Genomic DNA, 27,075 nt, shown 5'->3' with positions numbered 1-27,075 from the left:
AGACAAGCTCCGTTAATTATGTATTCCTCATGTTCCTAAATATGAGACACTTGAGGTCAGATCTGCATAAGCCTTGAGCAACTGCAGCTGAAGTCAACTGGAGCCGTGCTTTGAACAAATACATTGCTATAAAAATCTTAAGTATTCTGAAAAATTAGGCCCTAGGTGTCACAAGGTAGGCACCCTAAACTAGTGGACACTTAATCTGATCTGAATCTTTGTGCTCTCAGTTCCTCACCTGTAAAATGTACCTCGCTGGGTGTTATGAAGGTAACTCCATTAAAGATTGTAACATGCTCAGATACTATGATAATGGTGGATATAAAAGTACTTAAAATAAAAATCTATCATAGATTGTGTTTTTTTTCGTACTGAAGTTTAGACACTGTTCTTCTCTCCCAAGACATACATCATTAGCTTCTGGCAGAAATCAACATTCAAATCCCTGTCTTAAGAATGACTTTTGGGTAGGGAGGGGCAAGAAGAGAACAGTGCTTCACATTACTAATAAAATGCTATCACACTGATGCTCATAAAACAGATGATCTGAATGCATCATTTTATAGTCATTGTGTAAATATACATATAGGCACACACGGAATCTGTGCTAAGGTTTCACCATGACATGCTGGCTGGGTAACTTTTTTTTTCTAAAAACTCTGCAATGTTCATTTAATAATTAAATACTATAGAAAGCCAAAAATTCTAGCTGCATCTACCACTAATTTAGCCTGCCACACATGGCTACACACCACTTTTTCACAGAAAAGTTTTTGGGAAAAAAACCTTCATAATGATCACCAGATAGCATGTAACCTTTTCTCTAACCTTATGCTGCTGTATTTATGCAAAAAAATAAAATCACCCACCCATCACTATTAATTATCACAGGTTTGAGCTCACTTGATATGAGAAACAATATTTTTATATCTGAAAAATCTCACTAATTTTCATTTATTTAAAATTTTATTTGGTTTTCAAAGAATTGATGTAATAAATCAAAAATATATCCTCCGTTTGTCAAAAAAGTGAAGTGAAATGAAATTGAATGGCATATCATATTTATCACTGCAAACCATTACATGGCCACACAAAGAAATTCGATAACTTAGAGTTAGGGTTAGTAGACTGTATAGCCCAAAACATAAATGGTAGAAAGTTCAACAGCCTTCAGCAAACCACTTAAATTCACCACTCAGTAACAACTGCTTCCTCCTCCCACTCTCTATGTAAAAAGAACTCTTCAGCTCCAACCTATAGGCATAGACCTGTATGTTTCAGTGACTAATGACTGAATCACAGAAAGCTCATGAGAGCTGCCTCCACTATGGAGCTGGTGAAACTGCTACAAAGCCATTTGAGTTCCAAGATTCCCTGCTTCCTGCCATCTCCCAGTAATAGGGGCTGCATACCGTGAGAGGAGAAAAGTGGAGGGTGAGGGTCAGGGGAGAACTTGCTGCTGAAGATGCCTCAGGAATTGTAGCTACCAACTCTGCTCCAGATGCAGCTCCTTCACTGGTTCACAAAAGGGGACATAAGCAAGTTTGTGGAGAGATTGGAGATGTATGGGAACAGGAGGAAATAATAAGTGGAACGCGGACAAAGGGAAAGCAGAAAATGTCAGCAGCTGGGCTGAAATGCAGAGGTCCCAGCTGACTCTATAACCCCAGCCCCACTGCAGACCCCAATTTCCTGGCCTATGTTGGCATTCTCATGGCCTCTCTTTCATCCTTTCCACTAACCCACATGCCAAACTGATTTTTCCCCCTTTGTTTCTTTTTATAGAAATATGATTTCCCAGTTGGAATGGGGTTACAGGAGTGTGGCATAAGCAATCAGTTATACACATTTTGGGGAAGACCAGGTCTGTACAGCAGTACTGGGCACCCCAGTTCTCCAGCTCTGCTCTCTAGCCTCACCGCCAATGTACATGCCTCTTCCCTTACCCTACCTCCCACCTCATCCCTCAATCCTTGCAGCACAGAGTTAATTGGATAGATTTATTCATATTGCTCCGGTTGAGGCCCAGTTCTAATAAACCAGGTTCTCCTCAGTGGGGTTGCTGTCTTATAGCAGAGCTGCAAGCTTTAGGCCTCCTGAGAATTTGGACTTCCCCCCCACCTCCCAGCTCCTGATCTCTTCCACGTCATTTTTTTTTAAATCAATAGGGCTAAGACAGGTTATGATGGGACAAGAGAGAGAGAGAGCTGAAGTTCGAGTTGTAAGACATTCAAAGCTTTGTGCTTCACTACAAAGAGCTGTCCCTGTTGTCTCAGAAATGGGATTTCAAAGATTCAACCATTTTTCTTGGCAGGGACCACTCCAGTTATGAGGAATAACTCTGTTACCTAAAAATTTAAAAGTGGCCTGTATCTAAGGTGTTATGAGTATTTGTTCAGACAGTGCAGGGATTGTGGTTATTTAGCTAGAAGATTCTAATCAAAGTGAGATGTTTCCTCTGCAAAAGCTAGTAAAATAATATTTTAACTAAAAAAATGAAAAATTAGTTGCCCAGATATTGGGATAAATTTGGAGATGAAATTCAGATCAACAATGTGAAATAGAAGAATATTATTTCTTTAACTGTAATTTGCAGTGTAACCTTTACAGTGCCTGCATGACAAAATATACTTTGCTTAGATCGTAAGAGAGGATTTCATCCACAAGACCTTCAATATGGATAACCTTGTTACAAATACATGAGCAGAGGGTTGGACTAGATGACCTCCTGAGGTCCCTTCCAACTCTTATATTCTATGATTCTATGATTTACGGCATGCTCAATTAAAACTGAGAAAAATCCCACCGGGCCTGGAAAAGTTACCCAGTTGAGATGTCAGACTTCACATAATTTATCTTATAAAATGCTCGGTTGCTTGTCTATTCTCATTGCAATATATCACTCTTTCAACACGGCATCTAGCAACATATCTTTTTCATGCCATGTCAGCTGGAAATTCAGTAACCTTTCATTCCAAGAGAACTATCTTTTTGCCTGATGAAATTGCTACTGTTTGTAGTTTGTTTGCTTTTAAATCACATATTACTAATATAACTGAGAACCTCAGATGTCTTTTGAGAGGAAAAAAGTCTTGGAGACAGGACCACCTTTTGTTGCTAAGGAAACATCCTGTATTAGTATCAGTAACTGAGAAAATGTCCACTGTGCGCGCACACATGCACACACAAAAAAGCAGCTAGGCAACATCAAAGTGACAGGTCCCTGAGATAGCGTTGCACTTCCAAAATCAGTCTAACTAGCAATACTAGCTTTCACCACATTGACCTCTGAATTAATGTTTGTTACTTCATCAAATCAAACTGAAGAATGCAGCAAATCCCAGCCATTTTTGGTGGATGTGTGATCTGCTAACAATTGCTAGGTTGATACTTTTTGTTTGCTTGTTTCTTACCCTTTTCTGTGTGCAAGCAGAGTCAGAATGACCTCTCCTCTGACATTTGGTGGTGAGCTGTGAAAAAGTACTTCAGGGGCTGATTTCTTTTGAATGGGCACATCCACCCTGCCTAGCATGATGGGACTGCTTGCCCAAATGGTTATTTTGGCTGGAAAAGTTACCCAGTTGAGATGTCAGACTTCGCATAATTTATCTTATAAAATGCTCAGTTGCTTGTCTATTCTCATTGCAACTTTGGATGCTGTGGGATCCCCAGTCTCTTTTTTATTAGGGCAGGAGTAATAAAGCATTGTTATCCTGGTTATGTGAATCAAGGACAGTAGAACTGTACTTGGCATTTTACGACTGAGGGACCCTCCCTCAACTAAGCAGCACTTGCCAGGCAAGGGACAAGTGTTCCAAAGCCCAGTGAATTGAGAGAGGACAGAGACAGACATTTGTACCTAGTAGTATGGACCCTTCCTCTCTCCACTGTGTAATAACAGAGCTAATTTAGACTTAAGTAAGAGTCTTGTTACATGCTGTGGAGCTGAAATCACTGCTACCTAGGTCTAACCATTAGACCTATTCTGGGCTGGTGGTTCTGATGCAAGAAGACTATCCAGGTGCACCTGCTGTGTGGCCCCCCCTACTAACAGCTGAAATCACTGAGAGCTATGTTAAGTGTGTGGGTGGGGGTGGGAGGGAGCCTGAAGACAGCAGGACAGCTAGAGGAGTGGTGCAGCCAGCTGAGTGGCTGGAGGGACAGCTAGCGGAGAGGACTGGAGCAGAACCCCACAGAGAGGCATGGCTATCAGCCATCAAGGGCCTGAGCAACAGAGAGTGTAAGGTGCCTCAATACCTCCCCCATTCCACCCAGACTGGGAGGTGAACTCTGCAGATGACCTTCTGAACTCTGGGGCTGCATGACCAAGGACAGCAACTGCGAGTTGGGTGACTTTTGCATTGCTGGATTTAAGACCCTGAGAGGAAAAGGACATTGCCCAAATTACTTGGGGGTGGGTCTTTTGCTCATGGTTTGTGTTATGAATTCTGTTTGTGGTGTTTCCCCAACATAATGCCACATTGTTTCCCTCCTTTATTGAAAGGCTTTTGCTACACTCAGACTCTGTGCTGGTGAGAGGGGAAGTATTGTCTTTAAGAGGGGCCCAGGGAGTGGTATGTAATTTTCTCAGGTCACTGGGAGGGGCTGGAGCTGGTTTTGCATTGTGTTATTGAAATGGAACCCTTATATACTGAACCCATCCCTTGTTGTTGCCAACTCTGACGGGCAGAAGGGTTACATGTGTATTGTCCTTTTTTATGTTTTGTATATAAATACACATATTCTTTGTTTGATCCCCCCTTCAAAAGATTAATGCTACACACACACACACGCACACAAAGTAAAAACATCTAAGAACACTGCAATGCCAAATCAAAGGCCCTTTTCTAGATTAAAGGCAACTGCCTTAATCTATCTGTGGAATTCTGTAAAATCTTTCAAATTGAAGACCTGGATTTAGAGAAATCGTATTTCTCAATGTAGGGCCTGCACCTGAAAAAACAGCATAGGTCAAATATTCCATCTCATGCAGAGCATAAACATAAGACCTATAAACCATTTAAGTTCCACTTAAATTTTCAAACCAAGACATAAGTGGGATTTAAGGAACGCATAGGCGTTAATGTGACCTCTCTGCATAGGGATGGATTACACCTCCCACATAAAACTTCCACTGGAATAATCTGGAGTCCTGTGTGCAGACCAATCTCATAACTCATTAATTCTTACTGAATTCCTCCTAACTCTTCAGAATAAACCTTAAAAAATACATCATTGCAAAGGTAAACTTATTAATTTTCACTAATATCTGAGATTGGACTTGAATAACCTTGAACAGCCAGAAAAGAACTTCTAGACTAGCATTAGGAGTTGAAAGTCATGTATTGCACTTTGTAAATGATTTATTTTATATTCATCATCTAACCTACAATGTGACCTCGGTGTCATGATAATTTTGCCATTCCGGATGCATGAATTATCATTAAGCTGGAATTCCCTCTAGAATATTACAAGAGGAAAAGTGCTGTATTATCATTATTATTTGTATTGCAATAGTGTCCAGCAATCTCAGACGATGTGTGTAGGGGGCACTGCACAACTGTACCTTCAGTGAAGTAATTTTCATAGAAACATAGGCCTGTAGGGACCTCCTGGGCTATTGAGCCCAATCCCCACTATTACAGGCAACTCCATCACGTAATCTCTTTCATAAATATATCAAATTCCACCTTAAAAGTACTTAGGCTATTTGCCTCCACTGCTCCTATTGGGATGCTGTTCCAAAACCACACTTCTCTGGTGATTAAAAACCTTCCTTTAATTTCCAGCCTAAACATATTCATGCCGCATCTGGACCACGGCTGATCATTCAGCTATGACTCACCCCTTCAACACAGCCTGCGGTAACTCATCTCTCAGGTATGCTATGGAGGCCAATCGCTGGGCAGAGCATGGGTCAGAGGACCCCCAAGTACAGGTATTTCACTGACCCCACCAGAGCCACAAGTTAAGTCTGTGCAACAGTACCATTCAGCTGGAAAACCCTCCTGCTGACTCTCTAGCTTCCAACCTGCCTTCCTGCCCTAGCCTTGCTATGTCCTAGTCTCACTCTGCTCCAGTCCTGTTCCTGCTTCCTGACCCGCCTCTCTTGGACTGACTCTAACCCAGCTTCAACCTTCAGTGTGCTTCCAGACTATGACCCTTTTTTGTCTTGTCTACAGACTCTGACCCCAGTTCTGACCAACAGGCTGTCCTCGGACCCTGGTTCCATGCTGCATTCAGCATGGTCCTGATTCTATGTCTGGCTTCGACCCTTGGTACCTGTTTTTGACCACTGTTCTAATGACCTGGCCTTACTGCATAGCCTCACAATGCCTAGTTTATACCCATTATTCCCTTTCCTCAGATTTCCAATCAAGTCTTAGATTAGACATATGATTCTGTTAGAATAAAGTAGGTAAATAAATGAAATAAAATAAAATAATAAAGAATAAAACTATTCTTCAAACAAGTACCTTGTCTAGTAGCAAATAAGACCAAAGTGATCACTTTTTGTCTTTTAACTATTTATTCAGGCTGTAGGGAAATAAAATAAAATAAAATAAAATAAAAAGAGCATTTGGTTTCCACATCAAAATGTGAGTAGTGTTTTGATCTAACTTTTGAGAATTGGAAGTGAACTGTGAAACCTGATTTATTCTATACCTTCTCCTCAATAATTGTTCTCTACATCATTCACAAACATTAAAAGCTATCCGAAAAGGTCACAGAAGATTTAGAGTGCACACAAGTTTCATTGGGTCTAAATATAAAACTTTCAGGTCTATCATCAGTAGTCTAATATTTTGTCCTTGCTGGTACATTTTTCTGATTTCAACACACATCTATTGTGCATCTTCAGAAGTATGTGCTTTTTCCCTTTATTCTGCCTTTTCGACATCTGGGATGGGGTGAGAAGAAACCTATTATACCAGGATACACTAGACAATGAAAAATAATAGTCACAGAGTGATATTCATTTGTAGTAAAGGGGATACATTCCTGTGTAATTTACATACATTTCTTCTCCTACCAAACATGCTCTATGACCTTGTGCAAGGCATTTCACTTTGCTAAGCCTCAGGGCTCAAGTTTCCACTGCTCCGCTTGGGTCAGGGCCACCCAGAGGATTAAGGGGGCCTGGGGCAAAGCAGGGGAGCTGCGGCGCTTGTACTCACCCAGTGGTGGTCCGGGTCTTCAGTGGCATTTTGGCGGCAGGGGGCTCTTCAGTTGCTCCACATCTTCGGCAGCACTGAAGGGCCCACTGCTACTGAAATACCACTGAAGACCTGGACCGTGCAGAGTGCAGAGGTCTGAAAGAGTGCTCCCTGATTCTCAGCTGCCTATCTCCAGCCCACATTGAAGCTGCAGGGAGTTAACTTTAATTTACCCAGTGGAGAATTCTCAAGGGATAACCTCAGGCTGAAGTTCACTTAATACCATGTAAGTACTTACCTTCATAAGAGCTTATATAATGCCTCTCAGAGGATAGGAGTGAAAAATACTACTGTTACCTTAGTTTTCCTGTCAGGAATAGGTGAACTGCTTAAAAAAAAACAGAATTATTTGGAGTCTGAATGAAACCTGAAGAGAAACTTCTTTGTGAGTTTTTAAAAAGACAAATGAATGCTTCCCACATTATTTTTTACTTTGGAGGGGGCGCTCCTTTGTGCATATGTGTATCCTATCTCTACACTTAAGTTCTGTTTGGAGACTATTCAAAACAGGAAATGGGGTTTCTTGTAAATAGACCCATAGACTTTAAGGTCAGAAGGGACTATTATGATCATCTAGTCTGACCTCCTGCACAATGCAGGCCACACAATCTCACCCACCCACTCCTGTAACAAACCCCTAACCTATGTCTGAGTTATTGAAGTCCTCAACTTGTGGATTGAAGACCTCAAGCTGCAGAGAATCCTCCAGCAAGCGACCCGTGCCCCACGTGGTTTCATAGTATGAGTAGCTCTTCCAAACCCAAGAAGTTCTAGAATCACCTGAACTCTTGTGAGCCTCACTTAATTAAATCTCTGAAACATTTGAGATTAGCTATTTATTACAGCATATACTACATTTAGGAGTAAAAAGGAAGGAGGGGGGAACAAAGGCACATGTGCCTGTGCACGCACACACTCCCTCCATTCTGAAATTTTCATCACCTACATTTGTGACTTGCCTTAGCCATGCAAACTGCACATAATTCTGAGATTATCATCTTCCATACTATTCTGCACTTACATGCTACAGTGATGAGCACTATGGACATTCCTAAAATAATTTAGATGGATTTGCTAGATGCATGTCAGTGGAACAAAGTCCACAATTCCTTATCAAGACATTGACTAAAAGCAGTATTATACCGTCTGTAGCACAACTAACTATTTTATGCTAATCCTGTAATCAGATCTCCATAGGTAGATCTTTGTACTTGAGAAGATCCTCACTGATTTCAAGGGGACTTGCAGCAGGAGTAAAATTCTGTCCTATGGATCTGATTGCAAAATTGGGTCCTTAGTCTTTTTTCACCCTGGATAATGATGATGACAGTAGCTGTAGAAATGAAAATATGAACTACAAGTCAATTCTAGACTGAATAGTCTAGTCTCAATGTCTATATTTTATTCCCAAGACTTGTTCATATTCATTTCTTTCTCTAGCAGAATGTGTGATTAATTTAAAAAGTTTAATAATCAATTTGGGACCATGCATTATATTTAATACCCAATGGTATCAGTGCTTCTTCCATAATATGAGTATCATTAATAAGCAACAGACATTTAATGATTCAATAAAAGATTATGAGATTTTAAGAGCAGCATTTTGAATCAGTTGAAATCTAGCTTTCAAAGAGATTTCCTGATACTAAGTGGAAGTAATTTAAATCACCATGCTTGTGATATTTTTCAGACCTTTAAATACACACACACAAACATATTACATAAAATATCCTGGCAGGAGTCCTAAAAGGATAGGTTGATGAAACCAAATCAAATCAAAGCTAACATGAATTTTTAACATACCACCCATTTGAACAAAAGAATCATTGATAACTTTGTAGTAATAGGAATTTTTTGACATGCTTTACATTTTAATAGAGCTACAGCTTATCTTGCCATCAATCCACTTGCAGATTTTTTCTTTTATGTGAATGGTTCTTTCACATGAAAATAAAGAGCAAGATATGGACCATGATATCTGTCATTGTATGCCTACAGTATACTGTGTTGTGTAAAACACAGTCTGACTATTTATTTGTGGCCCTCATTTATAACCTTAAAAGTTCAGATTTCAGTTCAGGAACTTGTGTTTGATGGAAATGTTTCTGCATTCACTCTACCCTGTGTCCAGATTTAAAACATAGGTAAGAGGTTCTTTGTTCATGGACCACCTTCTTAGGAAATACTAGATGTGGGATGTATGTGTAGCATCCATCAGTTTCTAAAAATCCCTGTAGATTAATCTACCTGCTCTTATATGTAAAATACCTTTCTGGACAGAACTCCAATCATATGGGATCACACACCAATGTACCTAAAAGATTACGGTGAAGTTAATAGGATAAGTATCAGAGGGGTAGCCGTGTTAGTCTGGATCTGTAAAAGCAGCAGAGAATCCTGTGGCACCTTATAGACTAACAGATGTTTTGGAGCATGAGCTTTCATAGGATAAGACATTTCCTTCCTCCACTTGCTTTCCTTCCATCTACTTGTAGCTGTTTTTGTTTTAATTTATGCAAACAGACCTGGAGTCTTAACATTTTCACTTCTCCAGAGAAAAATAAGGTGTTTTAGTTATTTGCTAATGTTATTCTGAGGAAGTGCACAGCAAGATAACCTGTTCATCAGGACAAATGGAATTTTAAAGCATCAGGATATAATCATCAAAAAATACATTTTGAACGATATGCAAAAAATTGTTTCTCTCTGTTAAATGTTCCCTATAATTTAATATTTGTATTACTGTGGCACCTATGGAGCCCCAGTCATGGACCAAGACTCCGTTTGTGCTCGGCACTGTTAAAAACATAGAACAAAAACACGGTCCCCTGCACCAATAAACGTACAATCTAAGTATCAGAGAAAAGAAAACATAAGGATATAGACAGATGGGGAAGTCCAAGTGAATAATTAGAGAATATTGCTTAGCATGATAGGCAGTGGTCTTTGCACAGCAACAGTTTAACTGGTAAATGTTTTGTAGGCATCATGATAGGTAGAAGGTGGATAATGAGATATCTGTGTAGATGTTTATGTGGAACGTTCTGAAGGGTGTGGGACTGCTTGGGAAAAAGTACAAAAGTGCTTTATGTAATGATTATAATAGCTTTTATTGGAATATTTCTTTTCTGTTGCAGAAAATTTCTGTATTTCAGTCTAACTGAAAACTGTTTTTTCTTTTCCAGTTTTCATCAAGCAAACTGAAAACTTTTCAGAGGAAAAGTGTTCATTTTTTAAATGAAAACTGTATAGGAAGACCACTGCTAGGAAGACCACCACTAAATGCACAGAGAGTAGTTGACTTTCCAATTCCATTCATGCTTGGCTTCTTTGCTGAGACTGCCAATTAATGGTGCAAACTGCAGTATTGCTATTGTGATATTGGCAGCCTTACCAGCCTATTGACAACTAAGCTCATTTTACATAGACCAATGAACATCCATCAGATGGAGACAACTTTCTATTTCCATTACTAGCCTTGCCTGAAAGTGAACAATCTACAAAGAAAAGGTATTCTGGAATTATATACACCATGCAGAGCATACGCACAGCAAAAAATGCTGCTGCTGCAAGAAGCAATGTTTTGTAACTTAAACGATCTCACACACCAAAGCTTTCAAGCAAAGAACAGCAGAACATTAGGGTCTCAGTATTTCACTCACGGGGTGAAATTCTATGGCCTGTGTTATGATCATAATGGTCCTTCCTGACTTTAAAATCCATTAATAAGTATTACGAGTTATTCACTTTCAGCCATTCACTTCTACAGAGACAACATAACTGTAAAAAAGGAAGATCCAACTAAAGCTAGTAGGTTGGAAGCAGCAATGAAGAGGGACACAGTAAATTTACAATGCAAAAAGCATGGTGTTTTGGGGGGGGGGGAGGGGGACAAATTCCCTTCACCATTTTCTACATATATTGTTTGTTTTATGCATGTCATCAATTTATTTTTATTTTCACAAAAAGCAATTCTAACAGCATGACACCCTTCCTTTTTAAAACTGAAGATACAGTATTAATGTCATGGATGCTTAAGAGAATTGCCTTCCAGAATATTTGTTATTGGTGCATTTTACAGTGTTCTTTTACTAAGAGCTCTGCTCTAGCATTACACACATGTGCAATATAATTTAGCAGCAATATGCATATTCCAGTCAAATTTAAATGGAATTTAATAAATAGAAAAAATAAGCAATTGATAAGTTTGCAGTAAGATTATAAAATAGTCTAAATGAAAGTTGCATTCATCTTTGCTGAAGAGGATTTCAAATAGAAATGGTACCAGGCCACAAAATTGAGATCCAGGCCTGGATTTGGGGCCCATTCACAGGTTTTTGTTTGGCCTGTTTTAAAGATAGGAGCTATTTCTAGAATTCAGGCCTGAATTTTGAACCTCCCAATATTTGAGGGGCATTCAGATCCAGCAATTTAGGTTTGGCCCATCTCTACATAGAATTCATGCAATTATCTCCCAATGAACACACATACTAGAGCTGCTAATATTCTTTGTCAACCTTTATTCTTTATCACTATACTATATCCCAATCTGGGGTGCTGTCCACGTTTGCACAACCTTCTTTGGTTTTCTTGTCCCTTTCTACCTACTTGTGTTTCAAGGTAATTGGGGTGGGAATAAAAGGGGGATTTTCTGCATGTGGACACTCAGGAAAGCTAAGGCATAATGACTAAAGGTGAGAAATCAGTGCACATTAAACCTGTGTGTGGATGATCTCCCTCAGGAGTAAAATGGTCTTGGAGGATAAAGTTACAGTGAACTAAGGAAGCTTTACTGCTGAATGAAAGCATCCACACAGGTGGTAATGTGCTTTAATTATGCACCTTGATTTACCACATTTAGTTGATTTGCCTTAACTTTCCTAAGTATCACCATGTAGACATGCCCAAAGAAGCCAACACCCCCACTTCGTTCTTTAACAGAAAGCGCCTTCTTTGAAGTCTTACAAGAGTTGCTCACCTGAGCAGGGATAACAACTCCACCTTTAAATGCCACACAACCCACCAGTTATCTGGAGAAAGACAGCATAAGGAAATGAAGTAGGGAGAATGAAGAGAAAAGCAGTGTTTAAAAAGTAATCTAACTGAAGTTACTACTGCCAGAGTTGGGGTAGCTGACATGTATGGTGTAATCAGAAGCGTATCAAACCCCTGGTGCCTGCTCCTGCTCCCTATAACTGAAGGACTACAGATGCTATGAGAAGAGGAAGCATTACAAAAAAGTACTAGTTCCTTCCCTTACCCTTGGTCCCTCAGCCTAAACCTGGATATAGGAGGCACTTTAATATTTAATTACCTAGACATGTCTTTAAACATATTTGTGGGAGGAGAGATGACAACTAGGGTGACCAGATGTCCCGATTATATAGGGACAGTCCCAATTTTTGGGTCATTTTCTTATTTAGGCTCCTATTATCCTCCACCCACGTCTCAATTTTTCACACTCGCTGTCTGGTCACCCTAATGACAACTCTGTCCCTGCTTCCTTTTGCTAATCTGAGGGAGCAAAAGGAAGTATTATATAGGGAAAAAGAAGGTCACTTTTGGTCCATTCCTGCCTGTTTTGCTTACTGTAGCTCCAATGTAATTATTTCCTTGGGCAAGAAATGAAAAATATCTATCTGTTGTCTATAACGCTAACTACATACATGGATGCAACACATAATTGAGAATAGTAAGAGCAGCTCAGGGAAGGAGTGGAGACAAAGTAAGATTATGGTGTGTGTGCTTACCTTTTATGAGTGTGCTTAAATAAAAGATCCATGTAAATCCTGCTGCCTGCTTACTTCAATTAACTGACAATAATACCATATACAATTATCACTGCAGCAGGAATTGACATGGGCAGAACAGATACTTATTAAAGCTGGTTGGGAATTTTCCAATCCAATGATTTTATATTAGGGGTAGTCTGGCCAGAGAGTCCGGACCATAAAGGGTTACAAGAGCATAAGACAGCTAAAGTACAACCCCCATGAGGAATCACAGTATCTTACAAGCAAATTAAATGTTGAACTGACTTGGAAAGAAATATTTTGATTCAGGAATCACAAAATCTTTTCTTTCAATTAAAAATAATTGCCATTTTCAAACTGTAATTACTTTGAATTTTACTTTCCTTGAAAAAATATTATTTCACTTTTTGTCCAAAATTGGGATGAAAACAACATGTTGAAATATGGGAATTTCCCAGGAGATGGAAATTCTGATTTTCGTTCAGCTGTAATACTGCTATTGAAATCAGGCTGGGACATAACTGGTAACAAACCTAACCTTGCAAGAAAGCCAAGGGAGGTTTAGCAACTAAAAATGGCCAGGATCTCAGTTTTATCTCTAATCTAGAAAACTGAGCCTGGTTCTGATCTCTCTTTAATCTAAAACCCATATAATGCAATAAATTACAAAATTGTAAAGCTTGTCTGAAACTGGAAATGTATCCTTTACCTCCAGCAGTGGGTAAGGATTCCACTGGGAAGGATTCATGGAAGTAAGCATTATTCTGTAACCAATCGATTCCTTACCCAGTGAGGTTTCTGTTTAATTTATTCCCAAAAGATTTAGTTTTGAAATATTACATTTTAGCTTTGTCAAACTTTTCCTTTATATTGAAAGTGCACATTTAAACCTGAACTTTAGATTTTTCTCAGTTGCTTTTAAATTAAAGTTAAGAATATGATTTCAAGAAGAACTAACATTTCATAATGAGGAAAGATGCAAATGTTTAGATATTTAAAGTAATCCTTCTACCTTTGTCCCATTGTTTTTATAAAAGCAGAGCTCACAAAAGATGCATTTTAACAAGACTCTGTCCTAGATGATACTGAACAATACAGTTTCTGCAGTAAGAAACAGATTATTATAATGTATTTACTGTATGGAACTTGACTACTGTGAAATGAATCTTCTAGAGTTTTCAAAATACAGACTATCACCAGGGATTATTTTTTTTGGGGGGGGGAGGGGGAGGAGGCAGAAGGGCAACATATTTTTGTCTTCTTTGCTGAAATCAGTTTAAATATTGTCTCCACATAAATATCTTACAATTCCCAGAGACCCCGTAGTTTCTCACAACAGTAGTTCAGCCAAGTGACATCACAAGTCTGAACTACAAGGTAAGACAAAACTTGAAACAGCAAAAATGAGAGAGCTTTGAGACACTCCCATCCATTCTGATTAGGATCAATGTCTATTCCCTTGCCTTAGTAAGGTTTTGAAGAGACTCAGAGGTGTTTGCTTTAAAATCTAGAAACGTTCATACTGTTGGGTCAACATCTTATAACCCAGGGGTTGGGGGGGTCTAAACGGAATGCAGTTTGTAAAAACAACCACACCGACACACAAACAAACATACCTTTTCTCAACAAGCTTGAAAACATTTGCATGTGTCTTTCCAAACTGTCAACTGAAGATAACCATCTGACTGCCATTATACTCCAGGCCATAAAGAAGGTGCAATAATTATCACTGGAAGTGAGTATAGGAATTCAAGCTAAAGTATCTATGTATCTTTTCTCTGTTACATCAAATAGGCTGGTCTTCTGAGAATAATTTCACAGATATCACTTGCTATCTTCTGCATCTAGCGTTGTATCAGATTTACATTTTAATAATGCAACTAACAATACCGGACCAACACTGTGGTTCATTATAATGACTCCGTTTAGTAACTACATGCTGAACCTTACATAGCCATCTCACGTGACTAATAGGAAAGCCTTATGATGCAAAACTTCGGACACCAGCTTTTTAGAAATGCAGTATACTTGTAAAGTACCTGTTTGCTATCAGACAAAGGGGCAAGCTAAGGCAGAGATATAGGCCAAGATGTTGAAATAACAAAGACCTTTTCAGCAATTGTTCTGTGACCGTTCCTCCTGAACTTTAACTAGATATTTTTGGTGGGTACTTCTACCAAGTCTCTTAAAGTCACAGGTCTCCACAATGCTTGCTCAACACTACACAAGCTTGTGACGAGTTTGTTATGACCTGCAATAACAACCAGGCACTCATCTACCACAGATGTATAAGAACCTGATAAAACAATGTTCAATAATCCACAATCATTGATTACAATTGAGCAATGTCACCTTATATCAGCTGATAAACTGACTTTTTTGTTTTCACTATATAGCATCTTTATATATGAAATTATTCACTGCCTGATGTACAGCGAATATATATGATACACACACACAGGGAAACAGATGGGTGGTTAGGTCATTGGACTGGGGGAGACCAGAGCTGTGACTGTCTCTGTGTGACAGTAGAAAGTCACTGCACCATGTGTGCCTCATTTTCTTCATTTTTAAACTGAGCATAAAAATGTTGTTTGTTTTCACTTCCAAATTAAGTTCAGTGTATGGCTGACTCAGATGCATTTTCTTTTGGTTTTTCTATGTAGTTGGTATTGGTTGTTGTTGTTGTTGTTTTTAACTAGTCAGTTTGATTGGCAAAAGAGTTAGATTTCATCCTCCTTTTACCTTTTACCTCTAAAGCTTCTGTGACGTTGTCTGTAGGAAAGTGACTGGATTTGGCATTTCTACCAGTTTGAATGTGCTTATAATGCTGGTGAAGAGGAGAATTTAAATGAGAGGTTTCAAAACATCTGACTGACGCACATTGCGAAGTCCTTCATTGCCTAAGGGAGATAGAGGGGAATAAACATTTTTTAAAAAGGCAGACGCATTCTAAGCTCATACGAAAGTGATTTTTTTTCTCCATGTGTTACTGATTGATCATTTGGACATGTTCAGTTGAACATCCTTGCAGTGTGATTTGTTTCTTATTAAAGTGTGTGCTTAGTACATGTACTTGATATTTGGAACTGTGCTTTCTTCAGGTTTTTGTTTCTAGAAACGAGGTTGTTTTGTACATAAAGGAGTCTATACTGGGTGCTTTGTCTATTAATTATAAGCTTGGGAGTGTATGCGTGAATGAGGCTCTTTTAGATTATTATGATAATCTCTGTCAGGGAAAGATGATCTTTGGGAGCCCTTTTTTTAGCATTTGTTTGTATCTTGGTAATTCCTAGTCTCCACCTCTTAATTCTCCATTCATGTTACAGACAGCATCTACTGAATGGTAGTTTCTTCTTTCTTTTTGTAGGTTTGTAATTGTATTTTCCTTTAAGTTTGAGAGAAGAATTGCAGTTGCAAGGCACTCAGTTTCTTTCATAAACAAACTGGATCTAGCCAACATTTCAGAAAGAAAGTTGACATGTTCTAGAGCATGGGCTTGATGCGTCTCTATCAGTGGGCATGTGTCACTCAGACATGATGACTTTAACCAGCGCTCGAACTTGGATTACTGAAAGATGGATAAAGAAATTCCTTCTGTCCCAGCAGATGTGAGGATAAGGTCAGAGACTGATTTATGCCAGCATCAGATAGTCCCTGCCAACATAGGATGAGCCAATTTTAAAGTAGTATTGTTTTCTTACCTCCTCAGTCACATCCACATCCACATCCATATCCACAGCCAGGAGAACCAGGGATCATTAGCATTCACAGGAAAAGCCTCCCTCACCTGCTCAATTGGCAGGTATGCTTGTGGGATGTCTCCTCTGCCCTCCCCTGTAAGACCATGCTGAAGCATCAGGGCAGTGGCCCATTGTACAACCCAGATGCTGATCCATATCATAGTTCAGTCTAAAGGCTCACACTGACTTCATTGGGAATTGGATCAGGCCTCTTCAAAATGTCACATATGGTTTCAGTCAAACTATCTATGGACTCATTGGATTGGATTACAATTGTTCTGGATGCTGACAGTCCCCTGTGTTTGGGGGAAATACTCTGTTCAGGTATTAAGGATATAATGATTTCATTTGGCAACTATTATATATACACATGTTCCTATTGTGTGTTTTAATAAAATGGAGCCCATTTAAAAAAAAATGTAATTCCTATCACTGTCTCTCTCCATTCATGTATACTATCTCAAATTTATAATCACTATATCTTGTCTGGATCCCAACAATAACTTTGGATTATTATGTGTATACAACATTTATTTCCTCATCTATATGTTCATCAGGACTTTGGGGAATATTAACTTAAATATTTCAAACAATAATAATGGACTTTGACTTTTATTTCCCCTGTCTGTGTGGCACACTGTTTAAATCAATTGAACTATCCAAATGAGGAATTAAAATATTTTATTTGTACAATGCTGTGTCTTTAATCCTTTGATTTGAAAATTGCACCTTCACATTGGTGATTCATAAGATGAACCATGTGTGCAAGCTTCAGCGCTTACAAAAATAGGACGGGATTCAGAAAATTAAACAGTTTAGTAAACAAAGTTGTCCAAAGGGAAATCATTAACAAAATCTGATCTGCTGAAGGTGCTCAGTGGAAATTCAAATTACTCCATTACATAAAGCGCTAGACACTATGAATACTGAGCGTAATACCTAGGGGGAAGGAAATATTTTTTAGTAGAAGGCAGCAAGTTTGTTGCTTTTTCTAAATTGAAAAATTGTGGTTTTGCCCCAAAATACTGACAAACTGATGTGAGTCAGGTTTTTCCTTTCAAACGATATTAATGTTGCACAAAATTCTGGCCTCACTGCAATCAATAGGTATTTTGCCATGGATTTCAGTGGAGCCATCATCTCTCCGAAGATGTAATAGTGAGAGGGGTATGTGCATGTGTGAAACAAACACCAGAGTAAGAGGGTGTGGAGGAGGAAGTAGTGGACAGTTAGCAGGAAGTTTTAGCATCACTATCAGTAATTATCACTTGCTCCTTGTTTACGGCCATCATTCAGAAAACTGCTTAAGCATATGCTTAAGTCCTATTACCATCATTGTGTCTTAAGCATGTTCTTAAGAGTGAGATTATACACATATATCTAAATTCTCAGGTGTTTCTATATTAAGAACATGCTAAATTAAGATAGCTAATATAACAGCATAAATTGAGTGCACTTTATTCATGATGCTGCTTAAATATATGCAAAATGCATGTCTGTATTACCGTGTCAAAAAGGATAGTCAAGCGTTTTTTTATAATTTCAGTCATTTTTTACTGTTTAATATATATATTTAAGCCTGAAATGAAATGTTACTGTTCTTTTTTTTTTTTTCTCCTCCACATGTATTTGTTGATTTGGTAAGTTTACTTGCAAGAGTTCATCTGCTGGCTTTATTTTGTTTTAATAGAATATTAAGAAAAAGATATGGAAACCATAAGGTGTGCAGGAGGCAGTGTTATTATCCAGGTCAAATTTAGGTATGGGTACAGAATTTGGTTCCAAAATCTAAACTAGGCCTAGGGTTCTGGTCAAATGGTCTCCAAATCTCACATTCTGATCTTGTGAAATTTCTGCCCCAAATGGCAACAATCTTGTAAGATTTGATGAGAGCAGAAGTTATTTCCACCCTCATGAATAACAGAAAACTTACAAGGTTGAGAGCACTGGGAGATTTCCACCCTCTTGAGTCCCATCATAACGGGGTTTAGAAATCAGGTTCTTTCCCATTTCATATCTACAATGGACCAAAATGTTTATGATAGATCTGTAGAGTTAAAGCTTTCTAACTCCAAATCAAAAATTCAAGGGCAAGAGGCTGGAGAAGAGAGCTGAAGTGAGGATTCTGGATTAGAGATTCTGGTTCAAGCCCAACTCTAAATAAAACATCTGTCGACAAACAAAGTCACAGAATTGCACGAACTTCGAAAACTAAAAAAATAGGCAAATTGTGGGGTTATGAACATAATCTGTTTCCATGCCTTTTATCAGGTTTTGTTTGTTTTGTTTTACTAACACTCTTGGTGATACCATTTCAGAAACAATTCTGCTCTTGGATAGGCGCACAGAGCTCTCATGACTTCTGTTTGAGTTGTATACACGTATGAAGTTCTGGACAGAATCTGGTTCTTAGACCCAGGTCTGCAAAGCATTTAAGGGCATGATTATCTTTAAGCACGTAAGTCCACTGAAGACAATTTTAATTTTAATTCTGAAAGTTAAACACGTTTAAGAGCTTTGCAGAATGGGGGACATAGTGATGTGATATAATATCCATATTACAAGTGGCATAACAATAGTCTGGATAAACTTAATATGATTTTTAAAGTCCATGTGAGTTTTTCTAACGTAAACACTGAAACATTCAAGCTGATGATGTTTGCAACTACTTACATTTAAGCAATGTGCCTCAGATATATTCACAAACCAATGGTTTTCATGGTATAGCTTGCTTTCTTTTCTAAATCCTTGTAGTTTTACTTAAGGTTGTCAACTTAATATAATGTATTTTGCTTGAATGAAACTAACCTTGCAATATTGTGACATCAATAAAATATTTGTTTACTCAATGCTATTCAATAATGTCCCTGCCAGCAGGTATATGGGATCTTGGGGAGCAATTACCACACAGCTGGGGTGCAAAATAAACTTTATTAAGAAAATGCAAAAAACAGGGAAAATTCAATAGTGAGGGGTATGGGGTTTGTTAAGGTAGACAATTGGGGAGGGGTTTCTTTTAGCAAATAGTATAGGGGGTTTCAATAGTGGGGTACAATACAGTGGGGTACAATACAGTTGGTAACCAATTAACACTGAAGTATAAATGTAACAGGTAGCTAACAATTTCTATGTAAAGGGTGTGTCACAGCAGCATATAGCCAACTAACAGTTATGGGTAAAATGTGTCACAGTAGTGTAAATGTAAAATGTGAGGTGTGTTAGAGAGGAAAAAAAAAGGGTAATCAATGGGGTTTTATGCTAGACTTTAGTAATACAATTGAGGTTTGGGGGCAGCGGGGAGACAGACTTAACCACAATTATACAGAACACAGCAAAATCTTATCTATGATCTAACTTAACCAAGACTACACAAATTAGCAAGTAACAGAACACAATGCAACAATTTTTTAAACCTAACTTACAGAGCACAATACAAACAATTCTCTAAACCTAACTTAACCACAGCTATGCAAAATGAAATTACAACTTATCTAGACTAAGAACCTGATTCTAATAGGTGCACCTTAGTAGCAGTGGGGGGGCTGCAAGCTGGCAGTCCAGGAAGGCACAGCTTAGCAGCAGCACAGGCTTATTTTTAGCAGCAAAGTGCTGCGGAGTTTAAGAGAGGTTTTAAGGCACAGACCAAGGTTTAGCTTGAGTCTGGGTGCTGGGGAAACAGAGCCAGCAGCTAAAATAATAAAATAAAAGTATAGAGAGTTTCACAGAGGGATTCTTACCAGCCCCAAAGGAAGCAGCAGAGGTAAAAGCAGCAAGATCATCAGAAGGCTAGGTACGGTCTCAATAATCAGGAGATCTCTCAGGCAGCAATTCGTTCTTCGTGGGGGGGGGTTCAAAAAATGGGGGTACGCTCAAAAATAAAACGAGAGCGGAGAAAGGACCCCCCAGAACCCCTGGCTGATCAGACCAGGCAGCAATGCAGGAACCTTTCTGATCTTAGTTTTAAAAATGTCTGTTTTTAAAGGCAAACTCAGGCAGTTTCCCGCCAGTACTTTTGATTGGCTCCCTCTGTCACAGGGGAGGAGAGGGGGCAGGGACAAACTGTAGGTGAGCACAGAGACATGTCTGGGCAGAGTCCTGTGCAGTAGGTGACTCAAAAGCACATGAGGCCTATGACTCATGCCCAAGATCTTAAAAACACAATAGGTCTTGCAGCTCTGGACATTGCCTACCCTACACCAAGCCCAGGTTTAACAAGGTGATAACAGGACTAACCCTTTGAACAGGGCAGTGGTCCCACTTAGCACAAGTGACCATCCCTTTGAGAAGGGCAATGGCTCTTGGTAAACAACTTTAAGGGGCCCTCCCTTTGAGAAGGGCAGTGGCCCTGGTAAACAACTTAACAGCCAGGGAGGGGAGGCCACAGGAGAACAAAAACAAAATGGAGTATGGGGACAGCTGTAAGAAACAAAATGGAACAGGGGGATAGCTGTAACAGACAAATAATATATTTCAGATTTCACTTATATGTTGGAAGAATCTAGTATCAGTTATGGTGTATAATATACAAGGGGAGTCATACAAAAGAGGGTAGCAGATATTGTAAAAGACCATTAAGACCATTACGTCTGACACTAAAATCCTCGATCAGATGACAAGTTCTTTAACAGAAACTGAGAAACAGTTTTTTCACACAGACTTCTCTTTATCCTTCTAGTTTTTCAGTTCATACTGATGTACACTTGCCACATATCATGCTCAGTACTTGTTTAAACCACTGTCCTTTGGATTTTTTTCTGCTAACTCATCAATAGCAGAGAATACAGCTGCATCACAATTGTAGCAGTGCAAAAAAATCACAATGAAACAACACTCACCTAGTTCTGAGTTGTGTTTCAAGCTGGAATTTAAGACTATCACCTTCAGGTTTCAAACCTTTCCGGTGAACCGTTGGGCAACCCTGGGTTCACTTGTGAGTTAACACATGCTAATTATTGTTTTACATCAAAACAGGTGCGATTTCCAGTTTAGATGGAGATTTGCGATGAGATGGAACCTGAAACTCACAATCTAAATTGAATGGGAGGGGGGTGAGCCCTTCTTGTTCAAACCAAATAATTCTCAAAGTCAGTGTAAAGAGAAAAATGACCATGCTTCTTCCTATGCCACACAATTTCTACATCAGATACAATGCAGCAGGACTTGATCGCTCATGTTAATTTACTTTGAAAATCCTCATACAATCAAAGTTAGTAGTGGCTAGAAAAGACTACCGGGTAATCCAAACTGACCCCCTTGTATTTTGCAGTACTTTTCTATCTGTACATTCACATATACAACTCACCAATTTTTTTTTGTATGGATTTTACATAGTCTATTCCACTTTTTTTAAAAAGTCTCTCTAAGCTGCAGTTTTACAATAGCCTAGGTCCTAGTTTATTTCCAAAATGATCAGAGTCTGTCCAATATAACACGTCTGCACATTATAAGGCTTAAAAAAACACTATTCTAGGGGCTTTTAAATCCTCTCCTGGGATTTCATAGTGATCAAGATAGACTTTTTAAAAATTAAATTTAGTTGTACAGTATTATTTTGCTTCCATTAAGCTCCATATGGCTATTACAATTCCATTCCATTACTGTGCATTTGTGAATGCTGTTCCTTCATGGGCTCCCAGATGTTATAAAATGTACATCAATTATGAAGCTCCAGTTCTAGCTTTATACTATATTTAGAATATTTGAATTTAAGCTAGTTGTCATATCAACTGTCTTTGTCAATTCTGCTGCTTCCCATCATGCACATAATCTTCAAAACACAGAAAATCAATATGAAAATAATGTTAAAACATACAATTGAAATATTAATGAACACACTAGGAATTAACATTCAATACAATGCAGTCACCTAATCTAGGCAGCCTCTTTACTCTCCACAGAAAAACATTATCCAAATGTTGGTGCTTGGTAATGACTACTGTATAATCAAGATGAGGAGCAGTCACTAGGTGGCACACATGTCTGAGGATCAGGCAGATTTTGGAGACTGCCTATGTTTATATTTTTACACATTCACCCACCCTCCCACTCTACCATGATACCTGTGTACTGGAGATAATACTGCAGCTTCTTCTGTATTTAAAAAGGGGCAGTGTGCAAATCTGGAAAGTGAGCCAAAATAGAGGCTGGGAAGGAGACAGTGCACAAGGACTGCATCTCTTTGAAAATGCTTTGAGATCTACAGAGATGGCACTAGAATTTTCTCCCCCTGGATCCTTAGTTTCTGCAAGGGTTCTAGTCAACAACCTCGGCCCATTCTATAAAACGTCAAATCTTTTTCTTTGTTGGGTTTTGGGGGTTCCTCTCCTCCTCGAGTTTATTTCTATTGAAAGGAACCATAAGGGCCTTTCCTTTTTCCAGTCCTTACTGAGAGGTGGGCAAAAAAAAAGGCAAAAAAAAATAACTTAACCCAGAAGATAGGGGCTTGAGAGCTACAAATATTATCTAAAATAAAACCTTATTTAAAAGGAAGACACAGAAAGCGTTATTTCAGACACCAGACTCTCCTTTTAACTTGGTTTGTATACAGTCAGATACTGGCATGTTCATTGCTCAACAATTGACCCATTATTGTATTAGCAGATACACAGATAACCTTACCACAGATTCAGCAAATGAAGCGATTTGCAAAAATCAGTTATTAAAAAATCAGACAATGTTATAAGTTTGTGCTACCTCTAAATTTACAATTTAAGACTTTAGTTTTAAGAAAAAGCACCCCTATTCAGTAAGCACACTTCAGCCCAGGGAATAGCTGTATCTGAGAAGTTCTTTCTAGTGCTGATCTACACTATTCATGGGCAGGCTAATGCTATCATACCTCAATATTTTTGAACATTAAACACACATATTTGAAAATAGAATGCAAAACAAGCACAAAATGCATCCTTATTTATGAATGGATGTGAGAATCCAAGAGAAACTTGGTGGTTTTCTTCCTTATACAAATTTCTATATAAGTATTGGCATAAGTTAGAATTTCAAGCAAACATAGCTTTTGAAACCACTCAGTTTTCTACCATTCTGTATTTTAGTTGAAGAGTGAGCTAATACAGCATAGTATTATATAACTAGGAATGAGCCCAAATACTTCCATACCTTGTGGTGCCAAAGAGGGTCCGGGTTTTTTTGAGATCATTCTCTAAGTACAAGATACACAGATGGAGTTCTGTGTTCAGTTCCTCTGGTGTATCACAGCAACAGCAGCTTTCAGCCACCTTCCTACCCCATTTCTGGGAGTTCAGATCAGCCCCTGACAATCAGAGCAGCCCAAATGCTGCTTTAAATTTGCCAGTTTGCAGCACACCTCAAAGGAAAAGTTATGTCAGCAGGGACTGGCAGTGTGTAGCATTCTCTAGCCAGGCATTCTTTTGCTCCCTAATCCAGTGGGGATTGGGAGTGGTGGTATAGAGGCAGCTATGATGGCTTTTCTCAGCGCATGGATTCCCCCATGCTGATGGAATTCCCAGCTGCCCATGTAGGAAAGCTTTAAACTCCTTCTGTGCTGCCAGTGGCATAATGGCAGAGTTTGGAGGGTCAAGCATCTTGCTCAAAATCTTTAATAATTGCTGAAAGAACTATTAAAGTTTGTTTCTACGGAAACAGCATTCCTCTACTGATATACGCTCTCACAAAGAGTTACCATCAGATGAAATATTTAATTAATTAACATTGTTCTGACCTGAACAATGCAAGCCCAATGATTGTGTCAACATCAAGGTCTGCAAACTTCAGATGTTCTGCTTGCCAACCCCCCACTGAAATAAATAGTTCTACTCATGGATCAGATGCAGAATCAAACCCTAATGAGAATGTATTATATAACTTGGTGTATGGTGATATAACAGAATAATTAACATCAATGGGAGTCACACAATACTCATATAAACCAAAAAAAATTGTTAACTATTTTTCCGCACCCGTCAGATATACTAATGTTACCAATGGCATAAGTGCTGATGAAGTTATGTGCTTACTACTGTCTCAGAGCAGACTAATGTGACACAGTAGGGAAAAATGCCTACATCCCATCCACACTAGTGCTAATACCATTGATGGCACTGGTGCTGGGAAAAAAGGTACAAATTTTCCCAGTGTAGTCGTGTTAGGAAACCTGAATCCTAGCTTCAAAATTTAGAGGACGAAGTAATTATTGCTTCATCCAAATAGGGAGTCAATATCTCATGCTACGTTATTCACAGTTTATTCAGGGCAAAGTCATTGGCAAAGTTGTTGGTATTTTAACAGAGATTCAGTGAGAGATGTGCCTCCTTATATACTTTGTGTACCTGGTAACCTTATGGAAAACTATAGAATTTAAGAGAACATGCTTTGAACCACCTTTTATAGATTACTATGAAGAATTCTATAATGCTATAGAATTTTTTAGAAGATCCAAACATGTATAAAAGACCCTGTTCTTTATTACACTTTGTATGTTTTAGAGCAGTGGTCCCCAACCTTTCTGTGGCTAGTAGCATATTCATGTTTTCAGAAGAGTGTGGGGGGCACCAACAATTTTTCAAGACTTATTTTGTATTTGTACATTAAATAATACCAAAAAAACACATATTTAATACATAATATATGAATCAAGAGAGAAGCCAGAGAAAAGCCACGAGGAAAGAGAACATTGGTGCCTGCAGCCCCGGAGTACTCTGTCACCAGCAGGCGCGGGGCCCCAGATTCTCTCCTCTGCTGGACACTAGGCGAGTCCCGCACCTGCCGGGGACCGAGAACACCAGCACCCGCCGCCTGCAGCCCCGGAGTTCTCTGTCCCTGGCAGGTATGGGGCCACAGCTTCTCTCCCCTGCTGGGCACTAGGCAGGCCCCGCCCCTGCCGGGAACAGAGAACACTGTGCCTGCAGCCTGAGTTCTCTGTCCCTGGCAGGCGCAGAGACGTGGCTTCTTTCCCCTGCTGGGCACTAGGCAGGCGCATATAAATGCCCCGGCGGGCACCATGGCGCCCGTGGGCACTACGTTGGGGACCACTGTTTTAAAGTAATTTCTACAGAATCCCATTACAGCATTTCCCTTGAGTCTTACAAACTGTGTGACATGCACCATTCTTCTGTGGGAAAAGCAATGCAGGAGAGGAAGGAAGGTGAAGACATCCCACCTACAGAATGATGGATAACTCAATATTCTGTCTCTCATATGTCATGGCCAGAAGCCTGAATGGACCAGCCAGTGATTCTTATTCATGTGAGAAACAACAACATGAAATAGTGGTTTTCTGTAAAGGTGTATCAGTATCAGGAAAGCTGCAGTACCCATGCTATATCATTATTCTGAGAGAACCACCATTTAAGTGACATTATGGCCACAGTGAATAAGCAGGAACTTGGGGAGGACAAGCAAAGTGAAAGACCTTGAAAGTGGAACAAAGAAAATAGCAGTTCATTGTCAATATTTATTCCTGTTGGTATTTAATCAATATAACCAATATACAATTACAAAAATAGACTGTGCCAAATATCTGCTGACAGAAATGAATCTTATGAACTAGCTAACAAGGACTATATTAATTTCCTTATTTCTTGTTGGTTTTGTTTAATCTGCCTCCACAGAAAATGAGAAGTACCCAAATATTTGACAGATTCCCTGCACTATAGTTTTCTTAGTTTCCAAATGAAGGGTACAAATCACTTACTTGGCTTAATGAAACAATTTTTTAAAAGAGTTATAAAATTTTATGATGGTTTGGTGAGGAGATGTCATCATTTTCCATGCTTCATGATTCAGAGTAATTAATTTAATAAGTGTGTCATATGAGAAGAGTAAATAATGGAGAGAGATGAATGATCACTGAAGCATATACAAATTGAAAGGAAAAACAAATTACCAGCACAACACTAAACATAAAAAGCTTTGAGGGATATTTTTCTGTTAATTTGATTGGTGCATTAACCTTTAACAGCCCAACTTTTAAACATGGGCACTTCAAGAAGAGGGGTGAAACTTTCAAAAGCACCTAGATGATTTAGGATCTTACAAACTTAAATCTCATTGAAAGTCAATGAGACTTCAGGTCTTAAGTGTTCAAGTTATACTTAGGCTCCTAAATCAGTTAGGTGTTGCAATGCTAAGTGCAGGAATGCTTAAATACCTTTAAACATCTGAGCTTTAGTCTCCAAGTTATGTAGGTGCCTTTGAAAATTTTACCACAGCTTTCTGTCATATATGGATGTCTCAGTTTGGCATTTATGCTTGTAAATATCCATTTTATATACCTGTACTGTATGCTAATTAAAGTGTCCAAAAAGGAGGATTTGAATGTTCTATTTCTCTGATCCTGTTTCAGACAGATACTGTTTTTAAAATATTTTGATATTTAAAAACAAA

The 27,075-nt window shown here is 38.8% G+C and overlaps 1 protein-coding gene across 2 annotated transcripts in view; it reads right to left on the bottom strand.

Moving 5' to 3' along the window:
* NRG3 (neuregulin 3) overlaps positions 1–27,075 on the bottom strand; it is an 898,610-nt gene that overhangs the window by 492,141 nt on the left and 379,394 nt on the right. The gene's annotated exons all lie outside the window — the stretch shown is intronic.

The sequence above is a fragment of the Chelonoidis abingdonii genome, chromosome 15 (genome assembly GCF_003597395.2).
Source record: "Chelonoidis abingdonii isolate Lonesome George chromosome 15, CheloAbing_2.0, whole genome shotgun sequence".
NCBI lineage: Eukaryota > Metazoa > Chordata > Testudines > Testudinidae > Chelonoidis > Chelonoidis abingdonii.
Note: the sequence above shows the minus strand (reverse complement) of the source record. Positions and strands in the feature narration are given on the sequence as shown.